Source organism: Arvicanthis niloticus, chromosome 5 (genome assembly GCF_011762505.2).
Source record: "Arvicanthis niloticus isolate mArvNil1 chromosome 5, mArvNil1.pat.X, whole genome shotgun sequence".
NCBI lineage: Eukaryota > Metazoa > Chordata > Mammalia > Rodentia > Muridae > Arvicanthis > Arvicanthis niloticus.
The window spans coordinates 47,727,278-47,750,178 of record NC_047662.1 but is presented as its reverse complement, the minus strand read 5'-3'; the positions used below and the strand labels follow the sequence as shown (position 1 = coordinate 47,750,178).

Genomic DNA, 22,901 nt, shown 5'->3' with positions numbered 1-22,901 from the left:
AGTAGCCCAGCTTGAATGATGCCTACTTGTTACAGGTTAGATGTTTAAAGTTGAGGAAAATGAAAGTCTCCATATGCCCAACATCTTACTTCAATTTCAGTTCACAGCATTGTTCTAGAAATCAGACAGGGGTGTGTGTATGCAAGGCCAGAAGTGCAAAACTTTGTGTTTGCACACCTGGACAGTGTGTGCATTAGCTGGAGTGTCACACAAATGTTACTGTTCTCACCTACCGCTCTACTTGGGCAGCCAATCATAAGAAAAAAGAAACCTATGGGCTTCAACTTTAAAAAAAAAATCCACTTCCTAGATCTCAGAACCAATTATTAAAAAACTCAACTGCGATTGAGTTATCTTTAAAAAGTTAATTTGCCCAGGACTGTCTTGAGGGAGATTAATGTGCCTGAATATATTGCTGAATATATTGAATATATTGAATATATATATCCTGAATATATTGCTGAGTTCATCAGGGTAGGGTTCAATAGGTCTATACCTTCCCTCAGAATTTGGAAAATTGAATTCCAATCTAACTCACAAAGTGATCTTTCAGACTTCTTTTTCAAATATGAAGAAAGAATCTTCTCAGCATATTTCCCCCAAGTCTTGTGTTTCTGTCATTCAGAATGCTCATGACACTGTGCAGAACCCACTATCATCAGACAGCTCTCCCATCTTCCTTCCAGATTGTGTTGACAATCATCCCTAGCTTGAATTCTCAGAGATGGACAACTCATCCCAGAGCCATGTGTGCCTTTCACACAAGTGTCAGGATAGCATCACCTGTAGCATTCATACCAGACAGCACAGACTATCACACACCAGGACACCACCCCCTTCCCTCTCTACCTCACCTTATTCCTATTTCTTTCTTTTTTTAAAGACAGGGTCTTGCTATGTAGACCAGGCTATCCCAGAACTCCTGTTGCTTCCATCTCTGAAGTACTGAGACTACAGACAGAGGTCCCATCCCCAACTCCCAAATATCTTTTGGTGAAGAGCTGTGTCACCAAGTTACTGAAGGAAAACAATTGTAGGAGCTTCCTGTGGCTTAATGAGTCAGCAACTCACCTTGTTTTTTTTTGCCCCCAGGTCTTGCCTTTTCTTCAGGTCTTGAATGACTTGTTTTGCTGAATTTTGAAAACACTTACTTCCATGTCTTCTTCCTCTGCAGAAACTGTGCTTCTTCTGTCCCCTTTCTGAGTGCCTTGGTGGGTCACTTATTGCCTTACTCCTCTGGTTTTTGGATAGACTCTATCATTTGGAAGGAAAAATTCCAGTATTATAGTTATCTACTTTAGCACTTTGGTTTGGAAAATCCACTTAAATTATTTTCTACTCTTAACGTGTGTCATTTTTTCCCAAAAGGTCTGGCATGAAACACAAGACATAGGCAAAGATGTGTCAACATGATGTCATAGCATATGCTGAGTATGGTATTTACTATTAGGAATTATGTCTTGTTAATCTCAAAAATCACAAGAAGGTCAAGATGGGATTCCATTTTTATAAGCAATAAAACTATACCTCAGCAAAGATGAATAGCAAGAAGACATTCAGCTAGTAAGTGACATAGCTAAGATCTGAAGAGCTTTTAGCTCTAACCCCTATACACTTAGTACTAATCTCCTCCTGTTGAGAGGTCATGTGCCCACTGGCATGTGTCTTGAGGTGAAAGCTTCCTAGTGATCAAATCTACATCTGTTGCACAATCCTGGCTTTCTCTGAACAGCACTCATCAGCACCTGAGCTATATCAAATCTGCTTTTACATCTAGAGTCTAGAAATAAAGAAAATGCAGAGGAGATATCTTTTGTTCCATTCTCTCCTTTTAGGTGAAGTACTGAGCCAATGATCAATGACTGTGTCTTCCCTGGCCCCTCCCCCTTCCTCCCTCCTCACTCTCTCCTTGGTGAATCCCCTTCATTAACTCATTAACCGCTGAGGATTTGGGGGAGGCTATGGCAGCAGGAAAAGAGGGTGGGACCAAGTTTTCAGGACACTGCAGATTGCCACTCACTGCTTATGAGGTACCCCTGCTATCTGACATCAGAAGGAGAGACTTAGATTTCAGATCTGCAGTGAAACTAGGGTGTGCCTTGTAGGGACACAGGGAGGCACTCATCCAATTCCAGACAGGCCTTGGAAAGTCCCATTTTGAATAATTTGATCTGTCAACTTCCCTAGCTCAGATGAAACTGTGTAACTTAAATGAAAGAGCACCGGGCTGGAACTCCGGAAACTGACATTTTGGTGCCGATACCCACCAGGTGTGTGACTCAAGGTAAAATCTGTTGCCTCCCAAACTTAGTCATTTTTTTTTTTTTTTTTATTTGTGGCTACTTTGAATCTTTGATTCTGGAAGCAACTTTTACAAAGCCTTCAAACTGATTAAATGGGCCCTGACCCAGAAACAGTATTGTGTAGGTGCTGGGATGGGTAATTCTTTGTCAGACAAGAACAGCTCATGGGTTAGTAACTAGGGCTTTTGGAGTTCAAGCCCAAGACATATTCTCTACCCCCAAACCTTGGTCCTCTTCCATGCCCTCCCACCCTAACATGACATCACACCAATTTCCTACAACACATTAGCTCTTTAGTATTCTCCCAATCCCAAGTGTAGCCAACATAATTAAATAGTAGATGTACATCATGCACTCTCATGTGGTGGGGAAACAACAGTACAAAGTCTACACTCTTGAGAAGCTTGAGATTCTCAGACCAGACAATCTCAGATTAGATTCCAGCTCTAATTTCAAGAGCATTACTCCTTACATCTTCCCCAAACCTTGGTCTCTGAATCTTCATTTCACCTTTAATTCTTAATCTCTGTGTTGTTACAGGACTGAATGAGTTATTTCACGTAGAACAACTTAAATAGTACCAGTTATAGAATTGTGACCAAGTCATATTTATTATTGTTATGACTGTTACTGGTATGACTGTTATTGTTATCAGCCCCCATGTGCCTTGGGTTTTGGAACGTTGAACCCAAACCTTGATCATTAGCACTTAATGAATAGGTATTAGATATTTCTCTTCTTCCTCCTTCTCTTACTCATCTTCCTTTTCCTCTTCCTCCTTCTCTTCCTTCTCCTCCTCCTCCTCTTGTTCCTTCCTCTTCTCTTCCTTGCTCTTGTGTAGAAAAAGGTAAAGAATAGGAAGGGAAGTCCATGTGTAAACTTACTGTGAGCTGATCTATCTTGAAGTGGATTCCTTAGGATTTGAACAGGCAGAGGAGAAAGTTTCCTACCTTTTGCAAATTGTTTTGAATTTCACATATATTATTTATGCATAGCATCACGTTAAAGAAGGACATTTTCATACAAGCAAAATTATTGAACATACTCCCCCCTCCTTTCTTCCCATCTCCTCCCCCTACTCCCTTCTACTCCTCTAGATGAGTTTACTTCTACTTTCAAATCATATCACATGAATAATTTATATGAGACATACACAATCTAGAGCCATAGGTGAGAACAAAATGCCATGTTTGTCTTTCTGAGACAAGCAAGCTTAATTAACTTAATCTGATTATCTCCAGGTTCATCTATGTTTCTGTAAGTGATATAACTTCATTTTTTTTCTGTCTGGTTTAAAGAAATTCTATTGTGCATATACATCTAATTTTCCTTTTCATGCCTCTGTCACTGGACATATTGGCTGGTTCCATAGCTTAGCTGCTGTGAGTCATGCTACAGAAAATATTAAAGTGCATGTGTCTCTGTGATATGTTGCTTGGAGTCCTTTCAGATAATTATCCATGATGGTATAGCTGGGTCACAAGACAGATCTATTCTTACAATTTTGAAGACTCTACATTTATTTCATTGCGTGTAGACCAGCTTACACTTCCACCAGCAGTGTATACATAAAGCTTCCCCACCCCTGCCGACATCCTCCACAGCACTGGTATTTGTCTTCTTCATATCTGTCATTCTAAGGTGAGTTGCAATGTCATTTTGATTTGCATCTTTCTAATGGTTACTAAGGCTGAACTTTTCTTCATATATTTAAAGGTCATTTGTGTTTCACTGTTTGAGAATTGTCTATTTTGCTTGCCCATTTAGTTGGTCAGGTTGTTTGATTTCTTGTATAGGTTTTTTCCCCCCTGTATAGACAAGATAGTAATCTTCCATCAGTACAGTTAGCAAAGTTTCTCCCATCCTGCAGGCTGTCTCTTCAACCAATTAACTGTTTCCATTTCCTTTTGCTATTCAGAAGCTCTTTAATTTTATGAGGTGCCATTTGTCAGTTGTTGGCTATATTTCCCTAGTGACTGGAATCCTGCTTAGAAAGCCCTTAACTATGCCAATATCTTGACATGTTTTCTCTACTTTTCCCTCTAACAATTTTAGATCTATATTAACATAGTGTATTATATTATTATATTATATCATATATTATGATATATATGTATATATATATATATGATCTTATATTAACAATGTCACTTGGAGTTGACTGTTGCAGCCCGAGCTGCCTCATGCTTGGGCGTCAAAATGTTGAGAGCCTGTCCCACACTCCAGGGGGCCAAAATGTCTCGGACCGTTCTGTCAATGTTGGAACCCGCACTGCCAAAAGCCTTGGGGGCTAAACTGTTAGAGCCTACACTGCTCCAAGCTGCTCAGGTCTGGGGGTCGGGGTTCAGCAAGAGAGAGAGTGAGGATGGATAAGGAATGGAGACCAGACAGAGTGTGATTCAATCCCATTTATTCTTCAGTCTCTCTTCTTCTCTCCAAGTCTCAAGTCTTGAGTTCCTAGTGCCTAGTGCCTCCAAGTTCCAAGTTCTTTCCAAGTGCCAAGTGCCTAATAACTAATAATTCTTCTTCTGAGTTCTCTAGTCCAAGTGTCTTCTTCTTCAATGCCTAATTCCTACTTCAAGTTGTACTCTAAGTTGTCCTCTAAGTTGTACTCCAAATTGTTCTGTCTTAATGCCTAATTCCTACTCCAAGTTGTACTCTCTGAAGTGTCTCATTCTCTTATCCTCCAAATTGTTCTGATTCTCCTGTCTGCCTCTTGCCTTTTATATGTCTCACTTCTAAGCCACACCTCTAAGTCATGCCTTTAATCATGCCCTTAAGCCTTGTCTCTAAATCTGATCTCTAAGTCACACCCTTAAGTCACACACCTTTAATCTCACACACCCAAGGAAAGATCCTGGGTGTTATCAGAGTGTGCTCAGCTGTTGTAGGCTATTGTAATCAAGTCTCTTGCCAGGGTATATGGCTCAAGATGGCTGCAAGGATGATAGCTGCCTTCTGTCGGCTCCCCACAGTTGACTTTGAACAGAGTAGAGAAAGGAGTCCAGGTTTACTCTTCTACGTATGGATACCCAATTTTGACAAAACCTTTTGCTGAAGATCCTCTCTTTTCTCCAATGTATATTTCCATGAGTTTTGTCAAAACTCATGTGGATGTAGTTGTGCAGGTTTACCTCTAAAGCTTTCATTCGCGTTCCTTGATCTAGATGCCTGTTTCTGAGCCAGTGCCATGCTGGTTTTGTTACTATGGCTCTATAGTAGAACTTAAATTCAGGAATGGTGATACTTTCCCCTGTTGTTTCTTTTGCTTAAAATTGCTTTAGATTGTCTCAGTCTTTTGTGCTTCTATGTTAATTTTAAAATTGTATTTTCTATGCTATTGTATTTTTGCATGGGAAGAATTCTGTTGAGATTTTAATGAGTATTACATGGAGCCATCCATTTCTTTTGGTAAAATGAACATTTTCACAACACTAATTCTTCTAATCCATGAGCATGGGGGACTTTCCTTCTTGTAGTCTCTTCTTCAATTGCCTTTTTTATTATCTTCAATTTTTTATTGTACAGGCAAGTCACATGGCTGGTTAGGTTTGTTAAAAGGGTGGATGGGATGGTTGATTGGGTGGTTGGTTAGTATAGAAAATTGTGAGTGGGACTGTTTTCCAGATTTCTTTCTTGACATGTTGATTGTTGGTATACAAGAAGGTTACTGATTTTTACAAGCTAATTTTGTATCCTATTTTTCTGAAAGTGTTTATCAAAACAAAGTGTTTTCTGATCAAGTATTTAGATTTTGTTTTTTTGTATAGAATGATATCATCAACTGAAGTTTTTTGATCTGTTCATTTCCTATTCATGTCTCTTCTATTTGAGAACAGTGGGGGCTTTTACCCAGGTGGTTAAGGCCTCTTTTAGAACTCTGAGTATCACCTGGTTTTGATGCTTCTGTGTCAGAGAAAGAGATTCAGTTTCTCCTTCACTCATCCTCTTGCTTAGTAACTTGTTTGCCTCTAGTGAGCACTCACTGCAACATAAATCAAGCATTGTGCTGCTTAATCCACGTACAAGATAAGTAAGATACAATGTCTTCCATTGTGGAGCTCCCAGTCTGGAGAGGACACACAAATTGGTAGGTAATGAAATATGATAAGAATTTGCCATAAACACGAGTAAAGGCCTGGAAGTCTAAATGTTGCTATAAGTCATATTCTCATCTAGGATGAATGTGCTCTGTACTAACTTGTACTAGAGAATTTGTAAATAGAGCTTTATTGAATTTTTAAAAATAGTATTTCCATTGCTGGGACATATATTTCTATAGATGAACTTTCCAGTCATTCCAACCTAAGCCAACAGAATCACTTACCATCTTTCATGAGCAATAGGATTAGAACATTACAGGATTTTACCAAAGCTGTTAGAAGAAGAAAGATAGAGATTTAGTCTGCTATTAGGATAAGAAAGGTACATGAGATATGAACTGAGCTCTTCCTTACATAATGGGTAAGATTTTGCAAAGTGAAATTTTTAAAAAGCAAATCATGTAAAAACACACAAACATACAGAAGCTACAAGAGTAAGAGTAGTTATTGGACTAGAAGACATCTATAAAGGCTGGAAAGGGAAAGACAAAAAAGACTAGAATGGTGAGAGATAAGGCAATAAGGATGAGTGGGCAAGACTGGCATGGTGGGATATAGGGCAGTCCAAATGGATGGGAAAACGCCAGAGGGTTTTATGTGCAGTGAGCCACTTCTATTTGTTTAGCGGGCAACTGTGCCATTGTAACTGCTTTCTTGGTGTAGTTTATACAATGTTTACTACCACAACTAGAAACAGAACCAAATGGAATAGAAGACATGGCAAAATTGGATCCCCATTCATCCCTCAATTAACCGTGTGATATGGAGCAACTTCCTAACAGTTTCTGAGTCTTATCCTTCTTGTTTCTCACAAGCAAGGTGGAAACTAAAAGCAACTGCAGAAAAAACCACAACAGTTGGTGATTGCTGCCCCTTGATTATCACCATGTGAAGCCACTAATGTGCAATGCGTAAGCCTCAAAACAACACTAGGCATCTTAAAAAGTTAACTGTGCAGACTTGGGGTTGTAGCAGTGTTGATGTACACTTACCTAGCATGCATGATATGAAACACTTGGGTTCAATCCCCACCTCTACATGGTGACACATACCTGTAATTCCAGCACTCAGGAAGTGGAGGTAGATGTCTTTCTCTCTCTCTCTCTCTCTCTCTCTGTCTTTCTGTCTCTCTGTCTCTCGCTCTCTTACATACACACACACACACACTCACACACACACTTTTAAGTCGCATGGTTCACCAATCCTATTCCAAAATAGCCATATGAGGGAATTTAAGGGATGATACATCTACAAAAAGTCTTAATCACAAATATCAGCACCATTATTTTTTTAAAAACTCAAATCACAATCTATCTATCTAGTGGTCAAGAACTGTACAAAAGGTGATATCATCAAACAATGCCAAATCCTTTACAAAAAAAAAAAAAAAAAAAAAAAAAAAAAAGCAACCCAGAAATCTGTGCTACAGACAACAGTATTCCAAATGATGTGCTACAGACAACAGTATTCCAAAATGATGCAGTATTAAGGAAAAGAAGGTCAGCTATGGGGCGTACGTCGTACATATTCTGTGGCTGTCCTTATTTGAAATACAAACTACAGCTTGCCTGAGGCTAAAGTAGAGTATAATATGCACTTATTACATATGCCTAAATGTATATGGGAGATAATATTAGAGCTGATCAACATAATAAAACTGCTTTTTGAAAAATAAACCACTGAATTATATGTCTGGAAAGGTGACATCATCAATACATAAAATCTTCCTCAACGTGACTGCTTAAAACAACAAAAGAAGATCTGGAAAGCAATGCTACTTCAGTTCTTACTTAATAGATGAAGATATTGACTTCCCAAACAATTTCACTGAAAAGAAAACAGAGGTAGGATTCGAACTCCTCCTGCATATTCCTGAGCCACACCTCTTGTCACTGTTCAGGCTGCATCCTCCCTACAAAACAATGGGGTTATGGAAATTAATGAATATGGGGTCAGGGAACCATGAGATATGGGGAGCAGGCCTGGAGGAATAGTGGGGTCCAGGCATGTCCAAACCAGGACATCTCATCCAGGGATCAGCAGAAGTAGGACTGGTCACCCACCCCCACTCCAGGCAAGCATGTCCTGTTGTTCATAGTCTTGTGCCCCGACATTTTCCCACACACAGCACCCCAGCACCCTGGCCCTGGCCAATGATATACACTCACTCTAAAAGTCTCTGCCCATCTCCCAAAAGTTTAGATAGCGTTTGTCTCCACCATTAAATGAGCTGTCTCACTGAAGCTGCCTCTTAAGAGAGGGTTCTTGCCACGCCACAGCGGACCATCTTCTCCCAACTTCCCCTCCCAGGATCCACAGATTGTGATCTCAGGCAAATAACAGCACACTCTATCGGTGGGGAAGCAGAGCCTGGATGACAGGTGCATATTTATTTTGTGTGAGATGGAAAGTGAGGTTAGGTATCAAAAGCTCATAGTTCATTCAGAGTTGCGTAGCAGTTGGCTAAATGGTGTGGAAGGACATGAAAGAAAATAAAGTCCATGGCTGTGCAGAGGCTCAGGCTGGACCAGGACCCTTGGCAGATGCAGAGAAAGATGAGAAGAAGTAGAAGATGAAGGCGAGAAGAGCCAACTTTTTGCTGCCTTTTTATTACTTGGAAGAAACCTGGAGTTCTGTTAACAGAAGACAAAGAGCAGGAGTCTTTTGCCTTCAGCAAACAGCTGACACTCTTTCCCATCATAAACTTTGTAATTCAGGATGTAAAACCAAATCCAACAAACCAGCCCCGCCAGCAGGTTAAATAAATAAATGTTAAATAAATAAGGGTGGTTTGTCTTCCCTTGGCCCTGAGCCCCTGCAGAAGACGCCACGTGCTTCTGGTAACTGCAGTCTATTAGTCAATGTTTCTTCCTGTGTAAATATGGGGGAAGGGCCTACTTGGGGTCATAGCTGAAGTTGTAAGAAATTATAACTTTCTGTATGTTTAGCTTCGTAATTTTTCCATCACGATGCATGCTATAATTAATAGTTATGAATCAGAGGCAAGGGAACAAAACTAGCATTTCATCCTTAATTATGAAATGTAGTTCAAATTCAGAAGGAAGAAACACAGACTGTGGCCTTGGCAGATACCAGTTCAGGTGAGTTAATGGGCATACAGTCTCCTGTATTGCCTCCTATGACTGATACAGTGTGGCATTGATGTGCATGCCATATTGTGAGACTTTTTTATTAATAATGCGCATATCCCAAGACAAATATATAGCCTGGCAAACAGTGATGTTAGCCCTATGTGTGACTGAATTTATTTTGCATCATTTCCCCACACCAAGAATTGGTGCTTTCCACTGCATTGGTGAAAAAAATTTGAGGATTTGTCTCATAAACACAAGACAAGCTGAGGTCACACTCAGGACTCTTTGTCCTAGAGAGTTTGGTAATAAGAAAATGGGGCTAGGAGTTCCTTATGAAGGATAATATTAAGTCTAAAAATGCATGGGACTTAGCCCACCTGGTAAAGAGAATTCTGTACACCCTCTGGTTTTGATGACATTTAGTCTTTGAGTCACTGTCCCCAAAGAGACAGGAAAAGCTATTGTGTGACTTCCATGGTAACTGAATGTTCAAGTTTCAAGTAGCTCACAGAAATCCCCAATATAGCCAATCTAATACTGCCAGCTTTGTTAGCTGCTGCTAAGAACCCAGCCAGTCACAAGTCATTCAAAGGCTCCCTTCTTGGATACTGACAATGTCTGACAGGACCCCAAGCATTGTGAGCAATACCAAATTAGTCTCGGTCCCCACAGAGATTACAGCTAACACACGTGGAGATGACACGATACGTGACACATTTATCTTTAAATGGCAATAAAAGTGGTAAGTCGTGGGTTCCCTCCCCAATGAAGACTTTACAAGCTGTCCCACCTCCTCCCCTAGCATGCCAAATTCACATCAACAGCTTGATGGAAGTCAGAGAAGTGATAATGGAAAGGCCACGAGTTCTCATGTCAGGGTCTCCCATCACCATGTATTATCTGGATCATAAAATCCCTGAGGATGATGTCTGCCTAAACACCGAATATCTCTGAAGCTAGTACATTGTCTAGTGTTGAATAAGCATGCTATAAATATTTATGAACACATAAATTAATGGCATAACCCTAGCAGTGCTACCTCTGAGCTTACATTCCTTCTCCGTGACCAGCAGTAGTGAATTCTTCTTAGGAGTTGAAAGACAACTTCCAGCACTGGCTGAGGATGAACAGGACAGTTTTCCTGCATGTGTGCCTAAGTTCTAACTCATCAGTTTATTAACTCTGTCTTTTCATCAAATGACTTATTTTTTTCCTCAGTTTCCCAAACTATAACATGATGATAATAATACTCCCTACCTTTTAGGTTTATTGAGAGGATTAAATTGATATAGTTTTTAGGTGGGTACATAATATGTTCTATGAACATACTTGTTAAGTAGAGATAAAAAGAACATTGGTTTGCCAGAAAAATAAATGCATGTTAATGTTAGAACAGGCCTAACATACCCAGGGATATAAAGTGTGAACATGTGCCAGAAAGCTCTATGCTCACTCCCTTTACTTAACACTTCCTGGCCTGAATAAGAACACAATGGGATACTGAGTCGGGTGCTATCAGGTCTCTGAGATGCAAGAACACTTTGTGAGCTAGGAATGAGAGAAGGATTCATCAAGAGCAAATTGAACCTGGTCTAGGGATAAAATAGCAGGGACAAGCAGTTTGTGGAGCAGGCACCACAAAAGCTGGTGGGAGCAAAAATCAGGTCATGAGACACTATCACCCCTGGAACTGGATCCTTTGGAATCTGTCGTGGTCCAGCATGAAGGAAGAACAATGTCTAGAGACTTAAGGATGGCACAGGTGAGAAAACAGGCAATATGTTGGAATGGGATCCATCTTTTCTACTCTCTGGTAGAGAGGACATTGATGGCAAAAAGCCACAGGCACATCCATGGGGTCTTTAGGTCACCATAAGCAGTTTGGAGTATATTAAAGCAAATCAGGGACTAACAGAGAAAATTGAAACAACAAAAGATAAAGTTACAAATTCTGTTACAGTTCTCTCATGCTTTAATGGGTACATTAAATTCTATTACGAAGAAGTAGGAGAAATATTGGAACAATGGCTCTCCCAGGCAGAGTTGAGAGTTCACTTGAGACCTTAAATAAGGAAGATGAGGTGAATTCAAGCCCAAATACAAGTGATTTGCTATGCATTGGAAATGGTGGGTTGACTTCAATGCCAGGAGTAACGATGGAGTATACTACCATTCCTGCCTTTAGTGTATGTTCACACATCTGCTTTGTAAGCTTAGCCACAGGCAACCTTCCACACAGCATACTACATGCCCCTCACTTCTCCCCAACCCCCCAACCCCCACCTGCCACTCAGAGGGGGGAAACTGTAACACTCATGAAAGAAATATGCAGAGTCAACTACAGAACCATCCAGAGGGGGTTAGCAACGGACTGGCTGCCTTTGAGTTTCATACCTACAGGAGATCTAAGCTAGACACTATCTGATCAACCTTACCAGGCTTCTCTCAGTGGCAACAGTCCTTTCTTGATCCAGTGTTTACTACCTTCATTCTGCAATGCCAAGATGCCATGGATGCAGAAGGATGCAATATCTCTCCTTGGTACAGAATGCTCTCTTCTGACAGTAGTGATAGCTAACATTTCAGGAACACGTGCTTTTGTGGGCAACTGAGCTGAGTTTTTCCTGAGCAGCGTCTCCATTAGCTTTCAAACAGCCAGTGAGCTTAGTTTCCTTGGAATGTCCTCTTCACTGATAGAAAGACTGAACTTTAGAGAACTTGAATATTTTTCTACAGATAGGAAGCTATGCAAGTGGGAAAGGAGAGAGTAGAACCAGACTCTGGAATATGAGCTTTTTCACCAAGAAGCATCTCTGCCAGCTTGAGCTAGTCCACATTTCTTCAAGTTATCATATATTGTCACCATTCTATGAAAGTTACTCAGAGAAACTATGATTTTCATTTCCAGCTATATTAAAGCTGGGTTCTATTTTTCCCATGTTCTTAAAATAAGGGATTAATTCATTGGAGGTGGTTGGAGAATTAATGGATTTTATTCATATTTCCTTCTTTTGAGAGCCTGGTGAAGTGAAAATCTTGTGGTTTGTTTGGTTTTATGCAAGCCTGGTGACCTGTGTTGGGAAAATTTCCCCCTGGAGTCAAATGTGCTGACACACGTGACATAGCCCACGCTGAGCAACATGTGCTCTGGGGACAAGCCAAGGCCTGATCTTTTCCACCATGTAATTTCAAATTGAAATTTGACCTTTACAACAAATTCCTGATATTGAGGTCCATTGGAATACTCTAACTTGCTATCTAGGCATCTTATCCATCTAGTTACCTGTGGCTATCCTGATGATAAGTCTTTGGCAACAAGCCACAGTTGTGTGGTTGTGGCTTGTGAGTTAGGTTGTCTGTAAAGGAAGGCTCATATGGAAGATCTCCATCTCCATCCGTAATCAGAGCCAAATGGTCCTCACTGGGATTAGGCATGAGGTTTGATTTTCTTCTGTGCGAGAACTGGAGAATCTGGATTTTAAAATCATTTTAAAATCATTTAAAATCATTTTAAACACCATTGGATTTTTGTGTAGACTAGTGTTGAAGAACCACTGCACAAATGTCTTTCAAGCATGGAATTCCTTCCCTGTCCTGTCCATATGAAGATAGTGGCTACTGTTTCTGAATGGACTAAGATGAAAGGGTAAAGTATTCCAGGACTCTAATTACTAGGATCAGACTGATTTAAAAACTTGTATCGTGTACCATGCACCCTTTTCTCAGTTTTGAGAGTCCTGGTTGCTCAAAAACTCATCTCCCTCCTTTCTCTCTTCTGTAGATATGCTCGTACCTTAAACCATCTAAAGCACTCTGACTCTGTCATTAGAAAAGGAACATAAATATTTCTATCACCTTTTTGTCCTATAAGTTTGATGAATCTGGAGTATGTTCCCAATGGCTGTAAGTACTGATGTTTGCAGAAGGTCACCCCACCACACCCCCTACTGAGAATAAGCGGAAAACAAACCCAGATAGCGAATTCTGGTGACCCAGCTGCCCAGACCTGCCATAACAACCTATTTGAGGGATGACGTGGTAATTTGGTCTGTGGCATTTGGCTTAGTGGTTCCTGTTGTGACATACAATGATTCAGGTCTTCTCATCTACATGCCAGAGCTTCATAAAATTACCTTTCTGGGGTCCTTGAGGTCAGATGAGGAAGCAGGCAAAAGCACATTAGGACTCTAAACAAATCCACTGTGTTTTCACTCTGCCTGCTGAGACAGACAGGCAGCAGCAACCTGCTCTGTAACTCTTGGAAGAGCATCTAAAAGGACAGAAAAGTTAGGTTGAGGTCTGAAGTCTCCCTGGGGATCCCCTTTCTGTTGCAAACACTAGCCATACAACTAGCTCACTGGGATCTTTCTTGCCTCAACTTCTTTTCTCATTCTTTTCCTTCATGGCCATTTTAAAGGTCTTTGGATTTAATATTTGCAGAGTATTATTACATATACTGTATATGGTATATCAGGTTGATGGAGAACATCTTGGGCTCAAACAATTCGCCATCTCTGAACCATTCTTTAGGCCTGTGCCATGGGGATTTAAATCACCACAGTAAGCCAAAGTTCTATACATAACTTAATAAAACCATGGTGCTATTAGTTTTAATTTTCAAACATGAAAGAAACCAAAGAAAGTAGAATTTGACAAAATCCTCTTAGTACAAAAAAAATCTCAACCAAGAAGCCTTCCAATTCTCCATTGTGGCCAGGTGTGCTATTTCTAGTCAACTAATTGAAAATTCTGAACTATCCTTTTAAATTTTCTATCAGCTTCAAAAAGTGTGTGGTTCAGTGACAGCTCCACCCAAGGGAGTCAATGTTTACACCTTACAGAAGAGAGGTAAACTAATTTTTTTAAAGAAGGGTAGATCAGTAGGAGTTGGGAAATAGGCATTTCTAGAGTCAACTTCTGATGTTTATTCCTAGATGAATGTGTGTGCCGATCCACTAGACACCACCTTCTGGGTAACTCTCCTGACAGTGGCCACCAAACCTAATTTATTTAGGCCCAAAGTGAATTTTGTATTTGTTTTTATCAGTCTCCCTCATTTTCATAGCCCATATTAACCAGATCATTTTGTTAAGACGTATTCACTAGAACACTTCTGTCAATTTTCTCTTCAACCTTCATACTTTGAAAGTACATATGTAAAAATGAATCTTAAGTTCTTTCTTTTTGAAGCCATGTTTTCTGTATAGTTTCTTGGTGTTTAGACTATATTTTTATAAACTCAGAATAATCAGACAGACAAAGAGAAAACAGCAGTAAGGAAACACAGTAAAGGAAAAATCAAAGAGCAGAGAGCCTGGCAAGAGACTGGCTAAGTTAAGGGAGAAAATAAGAAATAAGTCCAAAAGGAATTTCTAGGGGAACCCCCATGGAGGAACAGAGGACAAAGGTGCTCTGCAAAGGGTGTGCTCAATGACTCAGGCCTTGGCTTTGCTCCTGGGTGACTCACTTGCTGGAAAACATCTCTGAGTCCGAGAACTCATTACAGGTCTCAAACTTTCTTGGAATCATTTGCAACTTTATTTTGTGTGCATATTTTCTTCTTGGTTCTTTAAAGTGGAAATACCTGTGACTTATCCAAAATATTTGTCCCTCGTGCTAGATTTTATCTGTATCTTTTAGCCACTTGAGAGTTAAAAGTTAAATGGTGGTCTTTAGACTATGGAAAAACGTTTGAGAAAAATAGGATTGGTTTCTTCCCAGAAGCTTGTCTGTCTCCTGAAGGACTAGATGGACAGTTGGTCTCTCATAGGCTCTGCACAAGCTCATACAGAGTGAGGAGTAGATGGGTGCTTTTCTTTCTCTTCTTTAATCATGACCGACAATAAGTAATATACTTCACATCGTGACTCAGTTCTCATATGTCCACGTCTTGTGTGAAACAATGCTTGGCTTTGGTGTACATGTCCATCTGGCAATTCTATTTTGTTCTCTTTCATTATCCTCTGGGTTGTTTTAAATAGCTATAGATCTGACAGCTCACTACTGGACCTTAATATGTTTCCCAGTGTCTGTCTTGTCCCACATCCCTCCCAAACAGACATGGTGATAAAGCTTGGTACAGCCAATTTTGAGGAGCATTTCTCTCACATGTTCTCCTCTGATAAAATACTCGCAATTCCTCAAACACCACGCTGTCTTTCACTTTCCTGCATGTTATTTTCTTTGCCCAGAGTGCGTCAGTATGTTCCCATTCCACTTCTTCTTTCTTCCCTAATTCTAGCTGCTTAAGATTCTACTCAGGAGCCAACATCCCTTCCTCTGAGGCTCTGTGAGCCTTTGGAGCACTCTCTTTGACATCATGGATTTACCTCTGTCTGCTTCATTGTGCTATGATTCAACAACGTATTCTCATGTTTTTCTTGCTTGCTAGACTTCTTGAAGGAAAATCTATGTTATAATTTATGGCAATATGAACTAGTCTAATGCTTAATACGTGTCTAATTAACAATTTTTAGATTAAAAAAAAAAAAACTGTTCAGTTGGTGGGCACTTGGTATGCAGTAGGCTCAGTTCTTGGTCCACTGCAGTTCGTTTAGCACAAACAACAGAGGATGCTTCCATTCAGAGTGATTGTTGTGTAGTTGGCGCGCTGGCCTTAGTTAGAATCTGCTGTTGCTATGGCTAACAGGAGGTAGTGCAGCCAAGTAGTTAAGTACTTAGACTTTGAAATATACATAATTGAATTAGAATTCTGTTTTACCAGTTGCTAATTCTGTGACCTTAGGCAAGACACTGCATAAAACCCCAGATTCCCCATTAGGATAATAACCTTCCCTTGCTGTTTTCAGGACTATATGAATATTGCTAAATGACCATGTGTATTCCATAAACACAAGATTCCTTGTGCTTTTGATTTATTTCCATAAAAAAAGAGCATCTGCTACACGTCTGTCCAATCAATGAATGTTTTGTTTTGACCAGGTCTTATTCATAGCAGGGTTTTTTTTTTTTTTCTGTGTGAACATCTCACCAACTCATATGTAGAATTATTTAATATATGCTTGAGATGCCTAAGAGTTTCTTGCAATTTATAGGAACAGAAGCGAGGCTTCCCACTGTATGGTAACTCTTGAAACACCAGACATAGGTAGAAGTATTTGCTTTCCTCAAGGGAGTTTTCTGATCTGTTGGACTTTCAGAATTAAATTGTGTCATTTCAGATGGTCTCTGTTCTTGTTATACATCCATTGGCAAATCTTTGTATGCTATGTATTTTACAGATACAAAGTTTGAGTTAACATCTTAGAGAAAATTACTGGATTTAATGGTGTTCCTAAATCTTGTGTAAGATCCATTGTTACTTAGCATCCTTGATACTTTCCCCAATTTTGTTAGTGGATGTTTATATTCCAGGGTTTCATTCTGGGACCTTCCCATTTCCAGCAGTTGTTTGGTTTCAGATAACCTGGGGCTCATTAACAAAGCTATCGTTAGGAGCATTTTCAGTTTTGCCAGCTTACACATATCTCTCCATATTATTTTCCTACCTGAGCTAAAAAGGAATTTGCATTCAATTTGTACTTTATGAACTTCACTGACAAATTAAGGGAACATGTTCTGTAGGCACCAAGACTGAGGTGGAATCTGAGATACCATTCCTAGATTCTGCTCAGAATGGGTCATCTGCAGACTGACAAACTGCTTCCATGGTCTGTGAAGTAGAAGACACTGGGATCCTGGGAGCCACTGCTGAGGAACTTTATTTTTAAAAAGCAGTAGGCGTATTTGTTTGCCAAATGAAAAATAAAACTCAGACAAATGTATGTTGACAATATTTGCTACATGACATAAACTCAAAGGAGAATGATGTCCTAGTGTTCTTCCTTCTTTGGCCTCCTGTCACCCTAGGACATTTTCAAGGGTTCTAGTTCATTCTCAAGATTGACAAGCTGACCCTATAAAAAGTTGAGTGAACAGCAAGAGTTGGTGGATCCCTTGAATAAATTAATAATTATAGAATTTCATTCTTGTTTGCCAAGTTTTCCTGACAGAGACACTACCAACCAAAGTGAGAGTACTGACTTAGTCCTGGGGATGTGCTTACAACAAAGTGAGAGTACTGACTTAGTCCTGGGGATGTGCTTACAACAAAGTGAGAATACTGACTTTGTCCTGGGATGTGCTTAGCAGGCAGGATGCATTCCTGCATGTTGCTGACTGGAATCCCTTCTACTTACCAACCAAGGAACTGCAGACTGTGTTGGGAGGGAGAAGAGAGTGTGAAACCATCTCTCTTCTCAGAGCTGAACTAGTGAGAGCCTTTTTCCAGCTTCTCATTTTACCTGCTGGGGAGAGGGATTTGGGGTGGCTGCCTTGGTGATCACTTAACTAAAGATAGAGTCTGGACTGAGTTCACCTGACTGCTGGTTCAGAATACTTCTCAGTCCTAGCCACTCTCTTATTTATGCATTCAGCTAGCATTTATAGGTAACAACAGTATGAGTACCTGTGATTTCAAAGATGAATTAGGTGTATTCAAGGTCTACATGCTGCCCATTGGCTGATTATGATCTCCCAGAGGATCTGAGTTGCCTTAAGATTTTGAATCCACACCAGTAAAGACTTTCTATCCTGTCTGGGTGAGAGAGCCACTAATGGCCAAGCAGTGTTTATTTCCAGAAGCTAAATGTATGTACATCTCACAGATGACCTACCTTCTAGTTCTTTTAACTTTTCTACTGGAGGATTTGTTTATGAATAATAATAATCAATGATTATTGATCTGAGTATCAGGCTATTAACTGTCAAGAGGCTTCATTTTCTTCCTGTTTAAAAAAATAGAAAGTGAAGAAGAGCAATGAAATCAAGTGTATGAACACATGTATATACTTGGGGTAGGACTGTCTGAGATACTCAAGGAAAAGTATATATTTGTACATTCATAGACCACAGTAAAAGCTATAGATATATCCAGATTTTACCCAGATGTGAAATTCACAAGATTACCAATAAGAGATAGGCAGATATTTAGTAATTTAAGGACACACTTTTCTGAGTGTGTTAAGAACCCCACTCTTTTGATGTATCCTATTCTTTTAGAAGGATAAGGCGATGGCCAACTGAGTTACAGGTTATAATCTTCAAGCCACTTATATACTTTTACTTTTGTCATTCCTGTTCTATTTGATCCCAAGGTTTACAAAGATGAGTGACATTGTTTCTTTGCTCTAGAGGAAGAAGCTGAGGCCCAGATTGGCTTAGAGTCTTGCTAAGACCCTCAGTACAGTGAGCAACGGGCCAACTAGGAGTATATTTCTAGTCTTCTCGCCAGGAGTGGAGTGCTGTTTGTTGGTTTGTAACTTTTTCTTGATTCTTTGTGAATTTCCCATCATGCACCCCAATCTCAGTAATCTTTTCATCCCTTCATATCTGCCCTCTGCCCTTGTAACCTCCCCTTTAAATGAAAAAAAAAAAAAATCTCTATAGAAGCTGCAGTGTATCACACAGTGTATTCTTTTGCCCAAACAACTTTATTTATAAATGTTCATTTCAATGAGTCATTGGTCTGGTTCGAGGCCTCTGGCTTCTGCTACACCATCAGTACTGGATCCACACTGGGACTCTTCTTGGATATCCTGTTGTTGCCCTGTGTCTCAGAGATCCTATAGCTTTAGATTTACAGATATAGCCCCTTCACGCCATTCCAGAAGTTCATAAATGGGGTGGACATTGGGGTGGGCCAACTCAGAGCTCTGGATCTGTACTAGGATGGAAGCTGGATTGATCAGCACACCAGCTTTCTTGTGCCTTAGTCCTGTCATGGGGGCCAACTCTCCTGCTTGGCCCAGGCAAGGGGCGGGGCCAGCTGTCTGGCTCTCATACACTCAGTTCCAGAACACCTACCTGCTTCAGGTGGCTGGTGGACTCTGGTTTTTATTTTAATTAAGAAAAAAAAGTGCATGATTTTTTTTTAAGAAATGTTAGAGATAGATGATGGTTTTTCTTTTCTTTCTCTTGCTTGCTATCTCATTCCTTACCTTCCTTTCCTTTGTCCTCCCTTGCTTTCTTCCTACCTTTATTACCCTTTCTTCCTCTTTCTCCTTCCTTCCTTTCTTCTTTCTGTGGTTCTAGGGAATCAACTTTGAGCTTCTGCACACTAGGCAAACTGTCCTACCATTAAGCTACATCCTCAGCCTAAGCAGAATAAGTTTTCTTGCAACCACATAAATTTGGTATAATAAAGTAATAACAATGACATGAAAGCTCTTCATGTCATAATTAAACCATAAACCTGCCCTCTAGCTTTTTTCTTTGTGCTATGATTCAACTCTTTTCTAAAATGGAAGGTTTGGGAGTTCCGCCCATTTGAGTTATGAGGATCCCATTGCTGCTGGCCTTCTGTTAGGTGATGAGTTTGTGATTGGAATAATGTGTGGAACATGGTCACTGGACTTTTCAATGAGAGAACCTTCTGAAGCTTGGAGCTTACTGCTCAGCCAACCCATTGTCAGGACAGCAGCCATTATCCCATAATCCAGAGTTTTGCATTTCCCAATTGCAGTATGGTAGGAGGAGTGAGGTTAATAGAATTCAAGTTGCAATACACAGCTCAGATTGGCGTCAGAAAGACCTGAAAGCTGAACCATTGGATTTAGACATAGTAGATGTTGGAAATGCATAGCAAATCCACAACCAGCATGGCTCCCTAGCTGAGTCAGCTCATACGACTCTCCCTATATCCGTTTCCCCATTTGCCAAAGAAAACACAACCAGTAAGAGATTTCCCAGTTTGATAAGTTTCCCCACTGGTCACTTTACTGTTATCTGTTGGAAAGACACCATGCATAGGATGTGCTATGTGACCTAGGAGAATGTCAAAACTGGTCTTACAGCTTTTGATCATCTTTGGATTTACTGTCAGCAGATGATATTAAAATTAGCTTGCATTAGCTGACTAAATCTGGACAGGCAACAGGCAACAGGGAATGGAAATAGGGAGTGCCTTGGGTGGTGGCCGGAATTAGAAAAATAATCCCTTGCATTTAGGAGGCTGCAGAGCACTTTCCCACACATTGTTTCACTGAGCCCCTACAAAGCCCTGCTGGGGTATTCTTAGCATCATCTGACACATGAGAAATGTAATGTTTCAAAAGGTGAAGGGACTGGCCAGGGTTTGGCAATACAGAAAGCAGAATAAAAGCCAAAGGCCTTGCTTCCTTGTGCAACACACCAGAGGCTCATTGGAATCTTTGGTAATACCTGGCTTGTCAGCATTCACAGAACCTCTGCAGTTCAGTTCTTCCAGAACCTTTATACCTGCTCTTCTTGTGACTCCCGTCCTCCAACTTCATTAACCTCTTAACTCCTTCAGTGTCTCACGTGGAAATCACTTCCACCCCCAAAAGAGCTGGCTTCCTACAGGCTTCCATGACACTCAAAGATTACCCCCTACTGTTACCAATTTAATTCAGTTGTCTTTGTTGGAAATGACCATACGTAGGCACTGAGACTGTTAAACAATAAGTCAATCTCAAGTTGTTGATGTTTTACCTGTGTAACCCCAATACCCACCACAGTGGGATATGGATAAGTTGATTTGAAGTAAATACTTGTAATCAACTGTAGCCAAGGGAGCATTTCCCATTCATATCATCCTCAAGGGTAGGAGATGATTGAAAACTCCCCTCATGCAATTTCCAGCTTTATTAAAGTGTAATGAACAAAATCAAATTGTATATATTTTGATATACATGTTTTTATATATGTATACCTATTAAGCCAAGATAATTGCCACATGCTTCACAATCTTACCTATATTGTATGGTAGAACATTTAAGATCACTCAGTAATTTTGAAGTTTCCAATACATTGTTATTAATTATAGACACAATGCTATACAATAGACCTCCAGAGAGTGCACCTTGATCCAACAAAATGTTATACTGTTTAACCAAACTTTTAAAACATAACCATATCCAGAAGGGGGCTGGCTGAACACCAAATGCAAGTCCTTTGACTAAGATATAAAACACTTCCCAGAAGCAGGCCTTAGAGTGGCAAGAATGGAGGGTACTGTTTGGGTAGCTACATTGGAAAAGGTAAAAACAGATATTTTTGGAGTCCCTGGAGAACATAGCTGTGACACAGGTCTACTCATGTGTCTGGTGCTATTGCTGGGAACCAAACCTCACATCTGGTGAGTGGTCACTGCCTGTCCGATATCACTTTCAGGAAGACATTTGGACTTGCTAATGTGGTTATTTATAGCTACTTTCCTATTTGGAAGCAGTTGAAGGCCCTATATACAGTACAACTCATGTATGTTATGTGATTCATGTATTAGCAGAATACAGTAAATATTGTATGTGAATAGAGATATCTAAGACTCATGTGAAAACAGCAGGCATCATTGAATCTCATATTTAAACATGAAAGCTCCTTGTAAGTGATTAAGAGTTAATAAGTACAAGGTCATAATTATAATATGTATTAGCTCAACTCATATGAAATGACTTGGTTCAATACGTCAGCAAAGCCATCTATGACACAGAATCTTAAGAAACACAGACTTCTTGGCCAGGAACACTCATTGCAAAGATTGTGTCAACTTTTAGAAAAAAAAAAGCCTTTCAGCTACAGTGTGTACTTCCACAAATGATCCAAGACTGAGTGCCAATAAACCTTTGATAAAAGTCACAGACTGTGTCTGGTATATCATCATTTCTGGACCCTGGTATAATCAATAACTTCTAATTCTCATATTTGCTATTTTATTTCCTTCTGAAAGTCTTCTCTGTATTCTCCATTTTCCCAGGACCTGAGTCTGTATCTGGTCTGATCAGAACAGTGCTCACACTCCCTGCACCCTGATGTTCTTTTTCGTCAATTCATATTTCTCTCACATCTCTTTATACAGACGTCTTTTCATCACATTTTCTTCAGTCAGGTCTCATCCATCCTCTACGGGAGATGCTGGGGAGGGTCATGGCAGCTCTTAGGAGCATTTGACTCTAAGCAACATTTGCCTCCTCTGCTAACATCTCTGGACCCAGTAAGAGCTGAGGGAGGAAGCTACATACAGCTTGACAATTCTCCTCAGCGTATCCAGACATTTCCTATCTTCTTCCAATCAATCCTTTATGGTGTTGGTGTAAACCCACTTGTGCCTAGAGGCCTCTTTGTCCATAGTAGACCACATTCAGTTTTCTTTCTATGGACATCAGTTCTCAATGGTCACAACATTCATGTATAGCACTGATCATCTCTGTTGATTATTTAAGCTTTTCCTGCACAGGGTATTGTTCGGGTTACAGAGGGTGATAGAGCTGTGAACTTGATAAAGTCCTTCTCTCTGGAGATGGAAGACATACAAAACATGTGCCCAACAGAATAAGGTATTTTCAGATGGTTCAAATACAATTCAATAACAGGTAATTGGA

General features: G+C 40.1%; 1 protein-coding gene and 1 long non-coding RNA gene across 5 annotated transcripts in view; one reads left to right on the top strand and one right to left on the bottom strand.

Annotated features, from left to right (window-relative positions):
* Positions 1 to 22,901, top strand: part of Pde4b (phosphodiesterase 4B) — a 604,839-nt gene that overhangs the window by 513,969 nt on the left and 67,969 nt on the right. The window lies entirely within an intron of this gene.
* On the bottom strand, positions 1,115 to 8,711 carry LOC143442400 (uncharacterized). The gene is made up of 3 exons (XR_013110565.1): positions 8,575 to 8,711; positions 8,197 to 8,318; positions 1,115 to 1,254 (listed from the first exon to the last, which is right to left on the bottom strand). It is a non-coding gene; the product is annotated as an uncharacterized LOC143442400 (long non-coding RNA).